Source organism: Aulonocara stuartgranti, assembly GCF_965226115.1.
Source record: "Aulonocara stuartgranti genome assembly, chromosome: 5".
In the NCBI taxonomy this organism is placed as follows: domain Eukaryota; kingdom Metazoa; phylum Chordata; class Actinopteri; order Cichliformes; family Cichlidae; genus Aulonocara; species Aulonocara stuartgranti.
Window position 1 is genome coordinate 8625700 of NC_138943.1, and position 19414 is coordinate 8645113.

Consider the following 19414-nt stretch of genomic DNA (forward strand, 5'->3'; position numbering starts at 1 on the left):
ATCTTCAACCTTTCCCTCTCTCTGTCTGTAGTCCCAGCCTGCTTCAAAATGGCCACCATCGTCCCTGTACCCAAATCCTCCACCATCTCCTCATTGAACGACTGGCGACCTGTAGCCCTGACCCCCATCGTGAGCAAATGCTTCGAGAAGCTGGTCAGGGACTTCATCCGCTCTGCACTACCCGACTCACTGGACCCTCTACAGTTCGCATACCGCCACAACAGGTCCACCGATGATGCCATAGCCCTGACACTACATACTGCCCTGTCACACCTGGAGAAGAGAGACACGTATGTGAGAATGCTGTTTGTAGATTACAGCTCAGCATTCAATACCATCGTTCCCTCGAAGCTGGACAGGAAACTCCAGGATCTAGGACTGAGCAGCTCCCTCTGCAGCTGGATCCTTAGCTTCCTGTCTGACAGACGCCAAGTGGTCAGACTGGGCAGCATCACCTCATCCCCCATCACACTGAACACTGGTGCTCCACAGGGGTGTGTACTGAGCCCTCTCCTGTACTCACTCTACACCTACGACTGCACAGCCACTAACAACTCCAACATCATTGTGAAGTTTGCGGACGACACTACAGTGGTGGGTCTTATCACCAACGGTGATGAGACAGCTTACAGGGAGGAGGTCAGCGCCCTGACCCACTGGTGTCAAGACAACCATCTCACCCTCAACGTCGCAAAGACAAAGGAGTTGATAGTGGACTTCCGGAGGTGCAGAGAAGTACACACCCCCATCACCATCAACGGCGCTGCTGTGGAGAGAGTGAGCAGCTTCCGGTTCCTTGGCGTACACCTGGCTGAGGATCTTACGTGGTCAGTACACACAAACAAAACAGTGAAGAAGGCGCAGCAGCGCCTCTTCTTTCTCAGGAGACTGAAAAGATTCGGCATGAGCCCCCGCATCCTCAGGACCTTCTATCACTGTGCCATTGAGAGCATCCTCACTGGATGCATCACCACCTGGTATGGCAACAGCACCGCCTACAACTGCAAAGCTCTCCAGCGAGTAGTGCGGTGCTCTGAACGGATAATTGGAGGTGAGCTTCCCTCCAAGACATCTACAGGAAGTGGTGCCTGAGGAAAGCGGGGAGGATCATCAAGGACTCCAGTCACCCCAGCCATCAACTGTTCAGACTACTTCCAGAGGTGGGACCAAGTCATTGTTTTGCAAGTCTCAAGTAAGTCTCAAGTCTTTATCCTCAAGTCTCAAGTCAAGTCTCAAGTAATGTCAGGCAAGTCAGAGTCGAGTCTCAAGTCACTGGTGTAAAAGTCCGAGTCAAGTCACAAGTCTGAAACTTTGAATTTCAAGTCCTTTCGAGTCTTTAAAAAAAAAGAAAAAAAAGAAAAAAGAATGTTGCAGTTATGCTAAATGTAAATATTAGACCATGTAATTTTTAAATCTGTGTTTTTCTCAACACATGACAAAATAGTGAACTTAGAAAATATACACAAATTGTGAAATTGCACCTCTTTAAAATGCAGCTCAATTAAACCTAGCTCCAAGAATAATTTTCACCGACAGTTCTGAGATAAGCTGCATGTTATTCTTGGATGCGGTTGTAGGACCAGCTTTAAAATCGCATGACAAAAATATCATACACATTAAAAAAAACTGTATCACCAACGTAGCCTGGACAACATTTGCTAGTTAGATGAAGTCAGCTATCTCATCTTAGCATATTTATATGCATATTTATAATTATACGCTTCTTGGAGTGAGTGCAGACACTCATGAAGTTTAGTAACTTCAGGTCACTGCAACAAGCCCAGGTACAGTTTACCGACGGATGGGTACAGGACCTTGAAATGCACCGTGTAGAACGAAAGACCATCGTACGTATCATAAGTTTACCAGTCTCACAAATTGTCGTCATAAATACACATTCCTTAACAGTTTATTAATAGGACCTTTGAGCTCAACGGTAATTAATTAGTAGTGGAAATAATTTCTGGTAGCATCACAGAAATGTAGCAGTGACAATAATACTGTATGCTGTAATCGTACTGGACAATTAGTGATACAAAACAATTGTTTTATCCTGTGAATAAAAGTATATGTTTTTGTCAATGTACCATAATAACAGAAGCGAAACGCAATATTGTGTCAGGACAATTCACTATTTATGCACAATAAACAAAGGAGCATAGCGCCACAATTTCTGTTCAGCGCCAGACTTGCTTGTAACCTATATCACCAATTATGTTAAGAAAAATGACGCATTAACTACAACAGCAGACTGACCTTCGTGTAAATGCTTGGAGCAGACTAACCTGTGAGCTGGAGTGTTCTGGGACGTTATATTTGGTCTTTGAATGGCTGCAATCCAGTCGCCTCTTTGTTACTTCGGAAACATGGCTCGAACAATTTCTCTTCAACGACTAATCCGATAACAACCGATCTCTTTACCCGTCGGCTTCCCATTTTTGTGTTTCTTTTTATCGCTGTATAACTGATTTTAATTGAAAGCCTGCGTGCGCTAGTACCACTTGCCACGAGTTCCCAGAATCCTTTGCGATTCTACCCGTGAATGACGTCACATTTTCAATCTCTATATAATATGCATGTTAAATTTTATATTTGGGGTAAAATATCAAGTCTTTTCAAGTAAACCGGTTCAAGTCCAATTCAAGTCCCAGGTCATTGGTGTAAAAGTCCAAGTCAAGTCACAAGTCTTAGAACATTTTTTCAAGTCAAGTCTAAAGTCATAAAATTAATGACTCGAGTCTGACTCGAGTCCAAGTCATGTGACTCGAGTCCACACCTCTGACTACTTCCATCAGGAAGGAGGTTCTGCAGCATCCGGTCCCGTACCAGCAGACTGAGAGACAGCTTCTTCCACCAGGCCATCAGACTGCTGAACACGTCATAGACACCTCAGCTTCACTACTGGAACTTTAACATTATGCACTCCATACTGTACAGTAATGCCACTGTTTTGCACATGTCTCACTCTGTATATTTTTATATATTTTATTTATTGTTTACTCTATTTAATTTGTAAAATATGTGTATACACACACACACACGTAGAAAAATATTTAGTATACACATCCAGAAATGCATATACTATTATATATTGTACATATATTTATTAGTTTCAGATGTAGCCATTCTTGTATTTTGCTTGTTTACATTATTGTATTTTGCACAACTCTGTTGCTTGTGAAGCTCGCACACAAGAATTTCACTCACATGTACTGTACCAATCTACCTGCACATGTGATGTGACAATAAAAGTGATTTGATTTGATTTGGATGTAGATATATTGTATTTGCAAGAGACCAGGTAGAAGGGAAACAATGCACAGGGGAACATTAGTAAATTCAAACTCTTCTACTATTGCTTCTTACTATAGATAAGAAGAAAATTTGATATGGATTGGATGAAAGAGCGAGAGTGTTCTCAGGGGGAGAGAGTGATACCTTTAGCAGGCATATAATAGAAGAGAGGAGATGAGGAGGTGTGGATTATAATTGTTGTTAAGGAGAGAAATGCAAAAAAAAACCCAAAAAAACCACATGGTAGCAGATTTAGCGGAAGGAATCAAAATGACTATGGTGAAAATATATTTCAAGAAGACAAAGGAACATAAATGAAGGGAAGTACACACAGGTGGATTATATGCAGAAGGTTCAGTATGAAAGAGGAGCTGTGGTGACCCTTAAAGGATCGAGGTGTAAGAAGATGAAAAAGAACAAGAAGAAAGGAGATTTATATTGCAGTATATAATAATATTATTATTATGGACAAATTTTAAATTGCAGGACTGAATTTGTTTCAACAGAGGCAAACACCATGTCTTTGTAATACAAGTAATGTTTTTAATAAGGCACTACATACCCTGTTTCATAGCACCTCAATTTTCAAGTCCCACTGAACTTATTTAGTGTCAAGGTTTGCTGTGTGGCAGGCAGGAAATGGGACCCAATTGCAGGACTCACGAGATGGAAAAATTAAACTCAAAACGCAGCTTCATTTGCTGGCGAACTTGAACATGAAACTAAAACTCAAAGCATGTAGCACTAACCAGAAAAACTGGGGAAACTTGAAACAAAACTGAACAAAGAACTAGACGGTTACCAGAAACACAGAGGGGAAACCACAGCACGACAAGGGTACAACACTGCCAGAGAGAAACACAGGGCTTAAATACACTGAGTGATAAGGAGGAAATAAGCCACAGGAGGACAGCACGGCTGGGAGTGATCAAACATAACAAGACAAGGGGAAGCAAAACTGGATATATTGCACGCAGGACTGAGACTATCAAAATAAATCAGGAAACATGAGACAGTTCACAAAGATGCAGACATGACACTGAGAAACAGGCTAAATATAACATCAAGAGAACTTAAACCATGAATACAATTAACAAGAAATATAAATTAAACACAAAACACTGGGTCACACCCAGGACAATGACACACAGCATAAGAAATCTAACTTGAAACATTGAAAATGAAAGATTTTTATCTTAAGAGATCCTTAAAAGAGCCTGACATGCAGTTTACAGATGTTAAGTGTCTGTTGAAGAGTTTACAGTAGATTAGAAATGTTTTACAGCAGAATAGGAGCCAAAAAGAAACAAATTTAGGATATTGCCTCTTGGGCTATTGAGCCTTATACTGATGTTTGCTTGGTTGGACTATTGTTATTTGTTAAGCTGTCCCAAATGTTATGTTGTGTTAAGGTCCTGGATTTTGGACTCCTGAATCACGTAGTTATTAAGAATTATGAAGTACTCTCTATCTGGTTATGATCTCTATATTCTGGATTTTCCTTACTTAGTCTCATTGTTTTTGGTTCTTGTTTTCTTGCTTATGCGTACGTTTCATTTATTGATTCTAGTTCTATGTAACTTCCAGTTGATTCATGGCCTCCTCTCTTAATCCCTTTCTCTTTTGTTTCTCAGTTTGATTCAGGTCTTTAGGATTCTTAGTCTTTAGTTTCTTCTGTTTTCTCTTTGGTGTTTTTTAGTTGTTACTTGATTCCTTCCTTTAGTTTGGTCTAGACTTTCTGGCATGCCTTTCTGTTTTGTTTCGAGCGTTTGTCACTGTGTTTCATGTTCCTCTGCAATGCTACTCCCTGTTTTATTTAAATAGACATTTGTCTTTTGCACCTTGGTTTTGGTTTTACTTCCCCTGGCCTCGTCTGGTTCAGCTGTGTCTGGTTTCCCAGGTGTCTCCACTCTGCCTTAATTACCTTTCTGTATTGTCAGTGTGCTTGTTGTCTGTTTATATTCCTACCTTGTATGTGTTCTTGCTTTATGACTGCATGTCATTTTATGTTCTGAATTTACCTCAATAAAAGCTTTTCTGTCTTTTAACTTCAGCCTGATTTTGAGTCCTGCAGTGGGTCTTCTTTTCTACAAATTGTGACAGTTTCCCTGAGGAGCCTTCAACTGATTCAAAAAGTTCCTGTGAGAGTACTGATAGGAACTAGAACAAGAGGTGATACTCTTCCCATATTAGCCTCTCTTCACTGGCTTTCTCGCATACAAAGCCCTGAATGATCAGGCCCCATGATACTTTAAAGAGCACATTAATCCAATAGAGGATCTTGCTCTCAGAGTGGAAGCTTAATTGTGATTTCTGGAGTTTCCAAAAGTAAAATAGGAGGCAGAGCCTTCCACTTTCATTTAGCACTTATTCACAACTCTTTTCTCAAGGCAGTTTTTTTTAAAGGCTCCTATGTTGTGAAACCAGTTTTAATTCAGGCAACAGAAAGACTATGCTTTTAAGATTAAGTGTAAAGCTGTCATCTTTGATGAAACTTAGGCTATGCTCACACAACAGGTCTTAATGCTCAATTCCGATTTTTTGATCAAATCCGATTTTTTTGTCTGCTTGTTCACACTACAAATAAAACGGGACAGCAAACACACTCTAGTGTGAACCTTCAAAGCGGTGACACTCAGTGTGACCCAGAGCAAACAATATTGTTTGACTGATGGCCCTTAATATAAAGACTTCGGACTTTACGTTTCCTAATTTTTACAGTTTACAGTAGATTAATTATTAGGTTATAACCTAATAATTATCCTTATTGCTGTTTTAGAGAGGAGCGGTGCTTCAAAGGATAGTTGCAGATTTCTGTCAGATTATACAGTACAAATAAAATGTTCACGTTGTCTTCCCAACAGTTTCACTGACATCTACACGGGACGGCCAGGAAGCGTTCGCGATGTCTTCTCGGGCGCTTCTCCGGCGCTGATAATTGGCGTCTGTCTTGTGTCAGTGACGTAAAAGACGGATTTAATGCGACTTGACCGTTCACACAGCAGTCGCTTTCTAAAACATCGGATATGTATCGGATTCAGTACCACATACGAAAATGACCCAGATCGGATTTGTGCCGTTCACACTGTCATACCCTGATCAGATATGGGTCGCATGGGGTCAAAAAAAATCGGATTTGATGCGCTTTTGCCTGCAGTTATGCTGCATTAGGCTACGTTCACACTGCAGGCGAAAGCGCATCAAATCCGATTTTTTGGACCCTATGCGACCCATATCCGATCATGGTATGACAGTGTGAACGGCACAAAATCGATATTTTCAAATCCGATCTGGGTCACTTTCGTATGTGGTACTGATTCCGATACATATCCGATGTTTTAGAAAGCGACTGCTGTTTGAACGGTCATGTCGCATTAAATCCGTCTTTTACGTCACTGACACAAGACAGACGCCAATTATCAGTTCTGGAGAAGACATCGCGAACGCTTCCTGGCCAATAAGTGTAGATGTTAGTGAAACTGTTGGGAAGACAACGTTGGGGAAACGTGAACATTTTACTTTCACGTATATTTTATGTACTGTATAATCTGATTAGTTTAATTCTAAAGTCCGAAGTCTTTAGATTAAGGCCCATCAGTCAAACAATATGGTTTGCTCTGGGTGTACAGAGCGTGTTGTGTGTGACGTCTTCTTTTGCGCATGCGGGCCGCTTTGAGCGTTCACACTAGAGCGCGTTTGCTGTCGCATTTTATTTGTAGTGTGAACAAGCAGACACAAAAATCGGATTTGATCAAAAAATCGGAATTGAGCATTAACACCTACAGTGTGAACGTAGCCTTAGATTCAGGCTGCTAAAGGACCTCATTGTTCCCTAACTGTTTCTCATGAAACGAGATGGGCGTGTTCTTTGATACCTTTATTAATCCAGGATATGCTCTGTGCTATTCTTCCATTTAGGTACTGAAGTCTATCCCGCTGCAATAGTTCCATGGTAAGCGATTGTGTAGTTTCCTTTCATCCACAAGGGGGCGGCATCGTGCTACTAGTTTGCAAAAGCCTTTCCTTGCACAGTCCCAGATTCATTTAAAACTGCACTAATACGAAAAAAAAAAATCAAATACAACTAAATAAAATAACAGTACTGCTTTTATCTGCCTTCCCTAACGTTTTTAAACAGTAAGGTGTTGTGTTATTGCTTTCTGGAGAATGTATGTTTATGTGAGCCTAAAATCCATTATTTCATTTTCAAAACAGACACCTAAAGGATATTTGGAGAACAAAGCTTCAAAGAGTCTTAGTCAGGAGAAGTTACGTTTGAAATGATCTTTTCTCAGATGTCATCATCACCCAGGCTGGTAAGGGGCGTTTTATTTAGCGTCCAGGAACTAGGTAAATTGTTTCTGTGAAACAATGAAAATTCCTGAAGTCAAAGGCAGTGTGCTGCTACTTCCTCTCTGGTCACTCCTGTTGTGTTTGCTTTCATGATTTTCTTCAAAGACAGCGTAGACCACCATCCTGATGCCTTTTTGATTAGTTTTTTTTTAAATGCATGAAAGTGCTTGGGAATGACGACAGAGAGGCCTTTAGCATCAAAGTTTGCTTATTAGTTCAAGAATTAGTCAGTTTTCTCCTCATTGTGTCGAAGTTCTCAGATTTGTCGCGCTGCTGTTTACACAGCACAGATGACTATTGTGAGGAAGGATATTTAGTCTGATTCAGTCCCAGCAGACATCCACTCCCTGCTGCACACAAACTTCACAGAAAAGGATTACAAGCATCCTGTAGTTAGCCCTCTGCAACTGGACCCTTAATCATGATGTGGCTGAACTACTATTGTTCGTATTTAAACTTATTATTAAAGAGTGTTGTGCAATAAGAGGAACTCTCAAGTCAGTATGAAACAAGAACATGTAGCAGGTTCACTGTACACTCACCCAGACTTTAAACAACCTCTTGACCTTTACAGTTGTTTTTGTCAATGTATAAAATGATTCATTACTCCTTTCTGGCATTGTGGAATATGTTTAGAAGGATTTTCTTTGTAAAATGTCCTTTTCTGCTCTGTCACCTCCACTTGAGAATAGCTGCATTTATTCTCCCTGTATTGATTTTTCCCCCTCCCCATGGCTCTTTAAAGTGGCATTACTGGACTTACAGAAGCTTAAATTGTCTCTGCAGAAACTGAATGACCAAACACACTCATTACTTCAATTCTCGCGCACCCGATCAGAATAATAGGATTTTTGCCATCAACATTATGACACGCTGGGTTGTGTGCAGCGATGTGTGTGGAAGAACAAGGGTCCAGTGTTTTCCAGGGTTCCTATTGCAAATTAGCGGTCCATCAGCTGTTTGTGAGGCTTGCCTTTTGGCTCAGCTCACTTTCATCATTTTCCCTTGTAGATGAAAACCAGGACTGCCAGTTCCCACAGAAACAGCTAATATTGGGATTGAGCTATGTTAAAAAGAGAAATATAAACCAAAGTAAAAAAACAAAACAACAGTGATTTAATGTGATAAGTTTACTTGCTTGTACTATGATACCATCTATTCTAATAATAGGAATTTCAACATCATGATATTTAATGTGTCACTGCTTCAAGTTTCCTGGATAAATGACAAACAATTACATTAAATCCTGTAAAAGCATTTTCATCCTTGAATTCCACTTAGAGATTAGAGCCCAAAGGCCATTTTTAAGTCAATGTGATCCTGGCATAGGACCTTTCTGTGTGTTAGCATGTTCTTCCCATGTCTGTGTGGGTTCTCTCCAGGTTCTCTGGCTTCCTCCCTCAGTCCAAAAACATGCATTTAGTGGAGTTAGTGAGTCACAGCTTTTGATTCTGGATTGCCCATAAATGTGAGTGAATGGTTGTCTGTCTCTGTGTTAGCACTGTGACAGTCTGCGTGCCCTGCCCCTTACCCAGTGACAGCCCCAGCCTATCCTTTGATAAATAGAAAAACATTTGCGGTAAGTAACAAGTGAGCCTTACTCAAGAAATTTTAGTTTTTCTATCTTACAGAAAGTCTTACGAACAAACATTACCACAAGCAATGGAGGAATAAATGTGGAGCCTGATTTAGAGGTCTTGGCTTTTATTATCTAAACTGAGTAAAACAAGAATCTTTTGCAGGGATTATATTAAAGTCAAAGTCAAAGTCAACTTTATTTGTCGATTCTTCCACATGTACAGGACATACGGAGAATAGAAATTGCGTTACTCTTCAATCCCTAGATAAATAGCAAATGAACATTTAAATATATTTAAATATAAAAGTGATTTAAAAAATGCAAGTAAAATAATTAAAAAGTAAAAATTTAAATAAATACAATTTTACATATAACAAGAAAGCTATACAATATACAATATAATGGGTAAGTGACATTGAGTGTAAACCAGGCAGAGTAGTGCAAATAGGCAAATAGTGCAAATGGAGATTTAGTAGTGTACGGTAAGAGAAAGTGTAACAACAAAGTCTTATGAGGTAATGGCAGTCCAATGCTCCACAAAGTGACTGGTAACTGGTGCAGGCCAGTGAGTGAGTCAGAGAGTGTGTGTGTTTGTGTGTGTGTGACAGAGTTCAGTGAGACCGTGGAGGAGAGAGGGGAGAGGGGGCAGAATCGGGAGGGAGTTAAGCTTCCTGACAGCCTGATGGATGAAGCTGTCCTTCAGCCTGCTGGTCCTGGCCTGGAGACTCCGCAGTCTCCTCCCCGACGGCAGCAGCTTGAAGAAGCTTTGCATTGGGTGTGTGGGATCAGCCGCTATGCAAAGGGCTTTTTTAGTGAGACGGGTAACCACAGTGGCATGACTGTCAGTCATTCCTTGCTTCTCAAGATGAAACTTCATGTCTCATTGTGAAAATGGCATGCCAGTCAAAGGCTGCCCAAGACGTCACAGACATAAATCACACCTAAAAAAAGAATCAGTGCCTGAGGAAATGACGCTGAAAGTACGAAAGAGAAACTGCTCATAAACTCAACTTGCTCTGAAGACGTTGAAAACCTTGAAAAGGAAGCCAAAAATACCCCCTTAAACTCAATATCAATGCAAACCTTTATTTCAAATAAAGAAAAATGAAAAAAAAAAAGGGGTGAAAAAAGAGGTACATCCTCGACAGGTTACTGTCACGGTCTGGGGGGCAGACCGTGGGGGATGTTGGAGAAAGGACCCAAACGCTGGACTTAATGAAATGAACAGTGGGTTTATTTACAGTGAGGTAAATGTACACCACACATTGAATCTCCAAAAGTGCTCCCTCGACTCCCGTGACGTGTCTTCTCCCAAGTGCTGGTATCCCGTGCTCTCTGCCCCTGTGCCTTCACACACCCCGTGTGTCTTGCAGTCCTGTGTTCCACTCTCCTGAGGAAAAAACACAGACACAGCCGTTATGGCACCAACTCCAGCAGGCATACACTGACCAGCACTACAAACACTGACATGGAGTCTAACTCAATGATCCTGCGCCGGAGGAAGCTCCATCGCTCTGTTAAGTAGCTCCCCCGACGATCCTGATCAGAAGCAGGTGTGTGGTAAGCTAGGCGTGACCAGCAGCTGGCAGGGCCACACCCATCAGGCCTGCAGGTGGCTGTCCTTCATCCTCCAGCCTCACACACATACACACACCAGCATTGAACACAAGAACACAGTGCAGCAAACATACATCCAATACACTAATAACAATAAAGGTCCACACTGTTCACGAACCCCGAGTCCCCGGAACCGGGTCCGTGACAGTTACTGGACATCTGACATCAGCCTTTTTTTAAACTTAATTAGTTTTCTGACTGCATTTTTTTTAATTGTATTTATTTATTTAATGTTTTAGAAGGATTATAAAAATCAAAATCACAATATTTTTTTTATGATGATGCAAGAAGAGAACAGAAGCAATAAACAAAACTAGTTCCCTTGTAGACTGGCAGAGCATATTAGTTTGAATAAACCCAAATATGGCTGTGAGAATCAGTTTCTCCCTCTTCAAACTAGCCAAACCAAACATGATACTGACTGATTGAAGATTATTATTATCTGCAAAGAACATTGCTTTCTCTTTTCTTGTGTTTTTTGTTTATGTGTGTGTGTCTGTCTAGTTAAGGTTAACTAAGGTGACTTAAAGAGGAAGAGTAGGCGGGGCATGCAAAGAGCCACTGTAAAGCTTGCTGTAGTTTGACCTACATTCAGGCTTGATGGTCTAACAGGAACTAAGTCATGTTAATTGAATAAGGAAACTGACATACTGGTAAAATAGAGTTCACATCTGCTTTATGACATCCACTTCATTTACAGTATAGTTTATTAAAAGCTGCAGGTTACTGACACAGTGTCTGTCTGCACGCACACATTTTCTATTTCCAGTAAGGCAAAAAAAAAAGTGGGTTTAAACCACAGGGGCTTGTGATCTGCACAGAGGTAGATGGTGAAAACAAGTTTCAGCAAGCTGGTAACCACTGAGTGAGTCAGAGAGAAAAAACGTCAGAGTGTAGATGAGCCTGAGTGCACGTATGCCATGAATGGCTGAGAGAATGAGAATTGAAAGAAATGTAAAGAAAAAGGAGTCTCAGTCACTGATGTAATGAATTCAGTGGAACCACTGCAGTTCTTAAGAACTGTAAAATGTCATGTTGCATCGCCATTAACACTCAATGTTTCTTTGGAAACAAAACAAACTGTATCATACTAATATGATAAACCAGACTGAACCTCTCTCATTGGGCAAGAAGTTTGTTGCACAGCTGGTTGGAATACAACTGTAGACTTTTACATTTCAATCAAAACTCAACACACAGATGTAATCCAAAAGAAAATGAAAGGTATTCACAAGCTAGCTGAGCAACTGTTCAGTCTCAGACTATCACAAGTGCTGAATCTATCAATAATGTTTTGCTAACATAAATGTTAGTAACAACAATACTTTTTTTTGTTTTGAGTATATTTAGCAGAGGTGGGACCAAGTCATTGTTTTGCAAGTCTCAAGTAAGTCTCAAGTCTTTATCCTCAAGTCTCAAGTCAAGTCTCAAGTAATGTCAGGCAAGTCCGAGTCGAGTCTCAAGTCACTGGTGTAAAAGTCCGAGTCAAGTCACAAGTCTGAAACTTTGAATTTCAAGTCCTTTCGAGTCTTTAAAAAAAAAAAAAACGAAAAAATAATGTTGCAGTTATATGCTAAATGTAAATATTAGACCATGTAATTTTAAAATCTGTGTTTTTCTCAACACATGACAAAATAGTGAACTTAGAAAATATACACAAATTGTGAAATTGCACCTCTTTAAAATGCAGCTCAATTAAACCTAGCTCCAAGAATAATTTTCACCGACAGTTCTGAGATAAGCTGCATGTTATTCTTGGATGCGGTTGTAGGACCAGCTTTAAAATCGCATGACAAAAATATCATACACATTAAAAAAAACTGTATCACCAACGTAGCCTGGACAACATTTGCTAGTTAGATGAAGTCAGCTATCTCATCTTAGCATATTTATATGCATATTTATAATCATACGGTTCTTGGAGTGAGTGCATACACTCATGAAGTTTAGTAACTTCAGGTCACTGCAACAAGCCCAGGTACAGTTTACCGACGGATGGGTGCAGGACCTTGAAATGCACCGTGTAGAACGAAAGACCATCGTACGTATCATAAGTTTACCAGTCTCACAAATTGTCGTCATAAATACACATTCCTTAACCGTTTATTAATAGGACCTTTGAGCTCAACGGTAATTAATTAGTAGTGGAAATAATTTCTGGTACCCATCACAGAAATGTAGCAGTGACAATAATACTGTATGCTGTAATCGTACTGGGCAATTAGTGATACAAAAAACCTGTTTTATCCTGTGAATAAAAGTATATGTTTTTGTCAATGTACCATAATAACAGAAGCGAAACGCAATATTGTGTCAGGACAATTCACTATTTATGCACAATAAATAAAGGAGCATAGCGCGACAATTTCTGTTCAGCGCCAGACTTGCTTGTAACCTATATCACCAGTTATGTTATGAAAGTGACGCATTAACTACTAAAAAACACTGACCTTCGTGTAAATGCTTGGAGCAGACTAACCTGTGAGCTGGAGTGTTCTGGGACGTTATATTTGATCTTTGAATGGCTGCAATCCAGGCCATCCGTCCGTCTTTGTTACTTCGGAAACATGGCTTGAACAATTTCTCTTCAACGAAGTAATCCGATAACAACCGATCTCTTTACCCGTCGGCTTCCAGTGGCTGTCATGCGACCGGCTATTGCAGTTAATAATACAACGGCTTCTTGACATTTTTGTGTTTCTTTTTATCGCTGTGTGACTGATTTTAATTGAAAGCCTGCGTGCGCTAGTACCGCTTGCCACGAGTTCCCAGAATCCTTTGCGGTTCTACCCGTGAATGACGTCACATTTTCAATCTCTATATAATATGCATGTTAAATTTTATATTTGGGGTAAAATATCAAGTCTTTTCAAGTAAACCGGTTCAAGTCCAATTCAAGTCCCAAGTCATTGGTGTAAAAGTCCAAGTCAAGTCACAAGTCTTAGAACATTTTTTCAAGTCAAGTCTAAAGTCATAAAATTAATGACTCGAGTCTGACTCGAGTCCAAGTCATGTGACTCGAGTCCACACCTCTGATATTTAGGTTACACCAGTTTTAATGAATAAAGCTGTTGAGAGAGGAATTAGTAATTAAAGAATCAAAAACCACATCAGAAAAAGAGAAAGAGTCATATGTGTGATTCATGGTCACATGAGAGGAAGGACTAAACCGGTGTAGTCCTGAATTGGCCGGCCAATCCAGCAGTGCTAGTTTACTAATGCTTTAATAATGCATTATTATCCTCAAGCTCATGTGACTTCATACTCTTATCACCAAACCAGATCACAAATTGCAATTAAAGAACAAGATCCCTTCACAGCACCCCAACATGTGCTGTAAAGTTGAGTACAGATAATATGGATGGTTCCTAAAGCATGATTAATTTTGTTCTACACTTAACATTTTACTGTGTTCTGTTTTTGAATTTTTCTTTTTAGCAAGATGAATGTAAAATGTAAAGCAGCACAATATTTTTTATTTTCTTCCTTTAAAAAGATAATTTTTATTAACAGATTTAACAAACTGCCCAATTATGTGTCTTTATACTTCTGTAATGAAAGGTCAAAGTATGAAAATGAGAACCGTGAGGTAATTACCTCTAGAGATGACCGTGAACTAAATCGCTAACTGCGTGATTTGTCAGAAGGTGATAGGGAGAGCAAAACTCCCTTTCCTAGACAAGACTGTGTCCTTCAGGAGGGTCTATTTGAGACTTGATGTGGACTAAACTTCCACTGGAACAATGTCAACATTGTGGAGATACTTTGTAAAACAGGAACAGCATGTGATTGTCATAAATTCAGTTTCCTTAATGATATCCCACCAAACACCAGATGCTATGAACATTGTGTTTTTGGTGAACCGTGGTCTGCCAGTTGTGATTTTTATTTACATTTAATTCACATTTGGCGCAAAGACACACACACACACACACACACACACACACACACACACACACACACACACACACACATAAACCTAATTTAATCACACCTAGCATAAAATAATTTAAAAGATGTCAAAAATAACGTCTTAAACTCTAAAAAAGTGAAAAAGAAATATTTTCCAGTTATTGAAAGATGCGCCTTTGTTGTCTGAATTTGGTTGAAACGTAAGACAATGTTTTCTCAGAACATTTAAAGAACAGAAAAAAGCACAGCTGTCCTGCTATCTTGTATCTTGAGTATCAGACTTCGTTCTTAGGCTTGGGCGTCCTGTGATAATGCAGCAGACAATAGCCCAATTTTATTACACAGTAAATGAGCAAAAGAAGATTTCTGAAAGAGACAGCAGACTTGCATGTCCTCCATATTTGGCTTCAGTCCCTTCTTACCTCGTTTGGCTCGAGCTGCAGACCTCAGAGATGCTCCAGTGAATTTTTGTAAACAGGGCAGTACCACGCTAATGCAATGTGACATTCTGTTTTTCCAGTTTGCCCAGTTTTGGAGGCAGCAGAAGGAGTGACATTTTTATAATTGAACATAATGATGGAGGGAGTGGAGACTGGATTCCCACTTGAGATTACTGTATGCCCAGTTTCCTTGGGCAGTGTACACATTTGAACGTGTCTTGTGCTGCCACAGAATTGATAGAAGAATAACGATCTCGTATCATTATCCACAGCTTCTTTTGCTCTTCTTGTACGTGTATGTGAGTCTGACTCTTGAAAAATCTGAGCAGGATATATTTCTGGTATTTCTTTTCTTGTGGACCTTGAGAATACAAAGTGGGTGTCCTGACATAAGCACATGCATTAAACCGACAGTAGTGGTTACTGGTATAGGAATCCCTCTTTAACCAGTGAATATAAATTAACTCACACAACAGATACACAGTGGAAACCTAAATGCATTAACCAATAACTCTGGGTAGTGTAAATTTCAGACAAGGTGTTACAATGGTAGAAGGGTCATGGGAAAGTTTACCACTAAACATTCACGACAAAGTGTAATGTTTCACACTGCCCCCCTTTGTTTCTGGCTGCTCAGTCACTCCAGGAGTAGATACATTTAGCATCCTCAGCTCTCAGTCCCCTCTGCGGACCTCACGGGCATCTTATTGGGGCACCAGGGGTGCAGAGTTTCTGAGCACAGCAAAGAATGTAAAGGAGTGTGTCAGCGAATTAGCTGAGCGCTAGAGCCGTGTTTGGCCTCTTGCCTGCCGCATGGTCAACTGAGTTTCTGCAGGGGCACTGGGCAAAGTGCCAGAGCCAGTTACAGTGAATCAAGACCTTGTTAGACTTAGGTGTGTTTTCAAAGAGGGAAGCGGTACAATAGAGAGAAAAAGAATGGGTCTTTGGTCCTTGTGTCGGGATTCTGGCTGCTTTTGAGCCAGCCGGTTCATTCTGGTTAGTTTTTGTGTCGTATTCAGCGACCACAGTGCCAAAGACTGAGAAATACTGGAAGCTGGTATTTTTTTGGGCTACTTTACATCTTCTAGTTTGCACAAAACTGGCATGAAGCACTACATTTTTAAGTTAGTAAAACATTATCAAAAATGTATTTGATTAAATAGCAGTTAAACATATTTCTGCATTTTTGTAATGTACCCAATTTAAATCTGACAACATAAGGCAGAAGAATTAAAGTATGAAGTAACAGTGTGACCTATTCCTTATAACAAATACTATGAGGGGCCAATATGTAAAGCTGATAGGATTGAGCATTTTAGTTAAATGCTACGCACTTAACTGTAATGTTTATTTTTTTGCCAGATGCAATCTTTTGTTAGCCAGTCTGCTTTATCTGTCAGTTTCACAACCTCTCAGGCAATGGGTGAGATGAATGGGACTGAGAGATGTTAGAAACATGCCAACTGTTGTAAAGGCAACCGTGCACTTTGGCACACTGCAACACTCTGTTGTCCATAGCCTAGGTGAATGTTAATGCAAGAATCACATTTTTACCACGCCTTGTTTGTGTTAGTGTAGAGACATCTTTTAAAACCAGTTTATCAAGATATTTGTGTTGCTACACAAATGCTGTTAAAATCACATGTAGACATTTATAATTATTTCAGTTATGCTTTTTTCCAGGTCTACATTTACTTCTCTATAGTGCTGTTTGCAATCACAAGACTTTCCAAAAAAAGAAAGAAAGAGTTGAGCAATCTCTGGACTATGGCCATGTTGTTTCGAGATCTGCATCAGTACAAATATGTGCTGCTGAAGTCTTCTCAAATCGATCTTGTAAACTGAGTCACATATATATATACGTACGTGTGTGTGTGTGTGTGTGTCAGAGGATTATTTGTAAATTATTATAATGATTTCTTCATAAATGTCATCATTTGGGGTAGACTGTTAGAGAACTGAAAGGTCTCTGGGGTGTTTTACTTGTTTACTTATTTTGAGTCATTTGTTTTGATAATGAATGAAAACAGTTAATCTCCTTGACCCTTGCTCTGCAGAATGTAGCAAATGTTGCATGGTTGTATTATGAAGTGTTTTCAGCAACAAAATAATATATACATCTCTCGAAAATATGGATATTAATGCAGATTTACCCTATGATGTAAATAGCCATCATAAGGCTCTGCAGAGACTCGTCCAAGAAAGTTATTCAGAAATGCTGACAAATGTCTGAAGACAATGCTTTTCTTTGTATTGGTGAAGTAAGAGCTTATCAGTCTTGGAGAAACAATGTGCATGTGTTCTCAGTATGAGCATTTCAATAGTCCACACTGCACTAAACTGAAACACAGGCACTGATATAGAAACTTTTGGAAAAAGTCACTTTAAAACATTGATTTTAGTTTTGACAGTAAATCTTACGCACAAAATTTTGTGCCGCTGCAAAATTCTTTTAGGCGTCATCTTGAAAAAGGTGGTGCCGGAAGCTCATTGCAGTAAAGATTTACATTTTAGGCAATGTCTATTTATTTATCGTAGCTCCCCCCCCCCCCCAAGGCACCACAAAGGAGACCTAATTAATCAAACCAGGTGATTTAACAAATGCAACCAGCTTTGTTTTTCATATTTGACAGAAACAAATGTATTTGTTTATCAAAGTAAATGTTTAGCGGTAATGTAAATATCATTAACAGGAAAGTTATATAAAGCATAATGAGCTCTCACTGAGACTGATCTGTATTTGTTCTTAAAATGTTTGTAAAGGATTTCCAGCAGACGGATCCACAAATGATTCAGAAGAGGAAGTGTTACTTTATGATGAAATATCCAGAGGTGTGGACTCGAGTCACATGACTTGGACTCGAGTCAGACTCGAGTCATTAATTTTATGACTTTAGACTTGACTTGAAAAAATGTTGTAAGACTTGTGACTTGACTTGGACTTTTACACCAATGACTTGGGACTTGAATTGGACTTGAACCGGTTTACTTGAAAAGACTTGATATTTTACCCCAAATATAAAATTTAACATACATATTATATAGAGATTGAAAATGTGACGTCATTCACGGGTAGAACCGCAAAGGATTCTGGGAACTCGTGGCAAGCGGTACTAGCGCACGCAGGCTTTCAATTAAAATCAGTTATACAGCGATAAAAAGAAACACAAAAATGTCAAGAAGCTGTTGTATTATTAACTGCAATAGCCGGTCGCATGACAGCCACGGGAAGCCGACGGGTAAAGAGATCGGTTGTTATCGGATTACGTCGTTGAAGAGAAATTGTTCGAGCCATGTTTCCGAAGTAACAAAGAGGCGACTGGATTGCAGCCATTCAAAGACCAAATATAACGTCCCAGAACACTCCAGCTCACAGGTTAGTCTGCTCCAAGCATTTACACGAAGGTCAGTGTTTTTTAGTAGTTAATACGTCATTTTTCATAACATAATTGGTGATATAGGTTACAAGCAAGTCTGGCGCTGAACAGAAATTGTGGCGCTATGCTCCTTTGTTTATTGTGCATAAATAGTAAATTATCCTGACACAATATTGTGTTTCGCTTCTGTTATTATGGTACACTGATAAAAACATATACTTTTATTCACAGGATAAAACAGGTTTTTTGTATCACCAATTGTCCAGTACGATTACAGCATACAGTATTATTGTCACTGCTACATTTCTGTGATGGGTACCAGAAGTTATTTCCACTACTAATTAATTACCGTTGAGCTCAAAGGTTATATTAATAAACGGTTAACGAATGTGTATTTATGAAGACGATTTGTGAGACTGGTAAACTTATGATACGTACGATGGTCTTTCGTTCTACACGGTGCATTTCAAGGTCCTGCACCCATCTGTCGGTAAACTGTACCTGGGCTTGTTGCAGTGACCTGAAGTTACTAAACTTCACGAGTGTATGCACTCACTCCAAGAACCGTGTAATTATAAATATGCATATAAATATGCTAAGATGAGATAGCTGACTTCATCTAACTAGCAAATGTTGTCCAGGCTACGTTGGTGATACAGTTTTTTTTAATGTGTATGATATTTTTGTCATGCGATTTTAAAGCTGGTCCTACAACCGCATCCAAGAATAACATGCAGCTTATCTCAGAACTGTCGGTGAAAATTATTATTGGAGCTAGGTTTAATTGAGCTGCATTTTAAAGAGGTGCAATTTCACAATTTGTGTATATTTTCTAAGTTCAC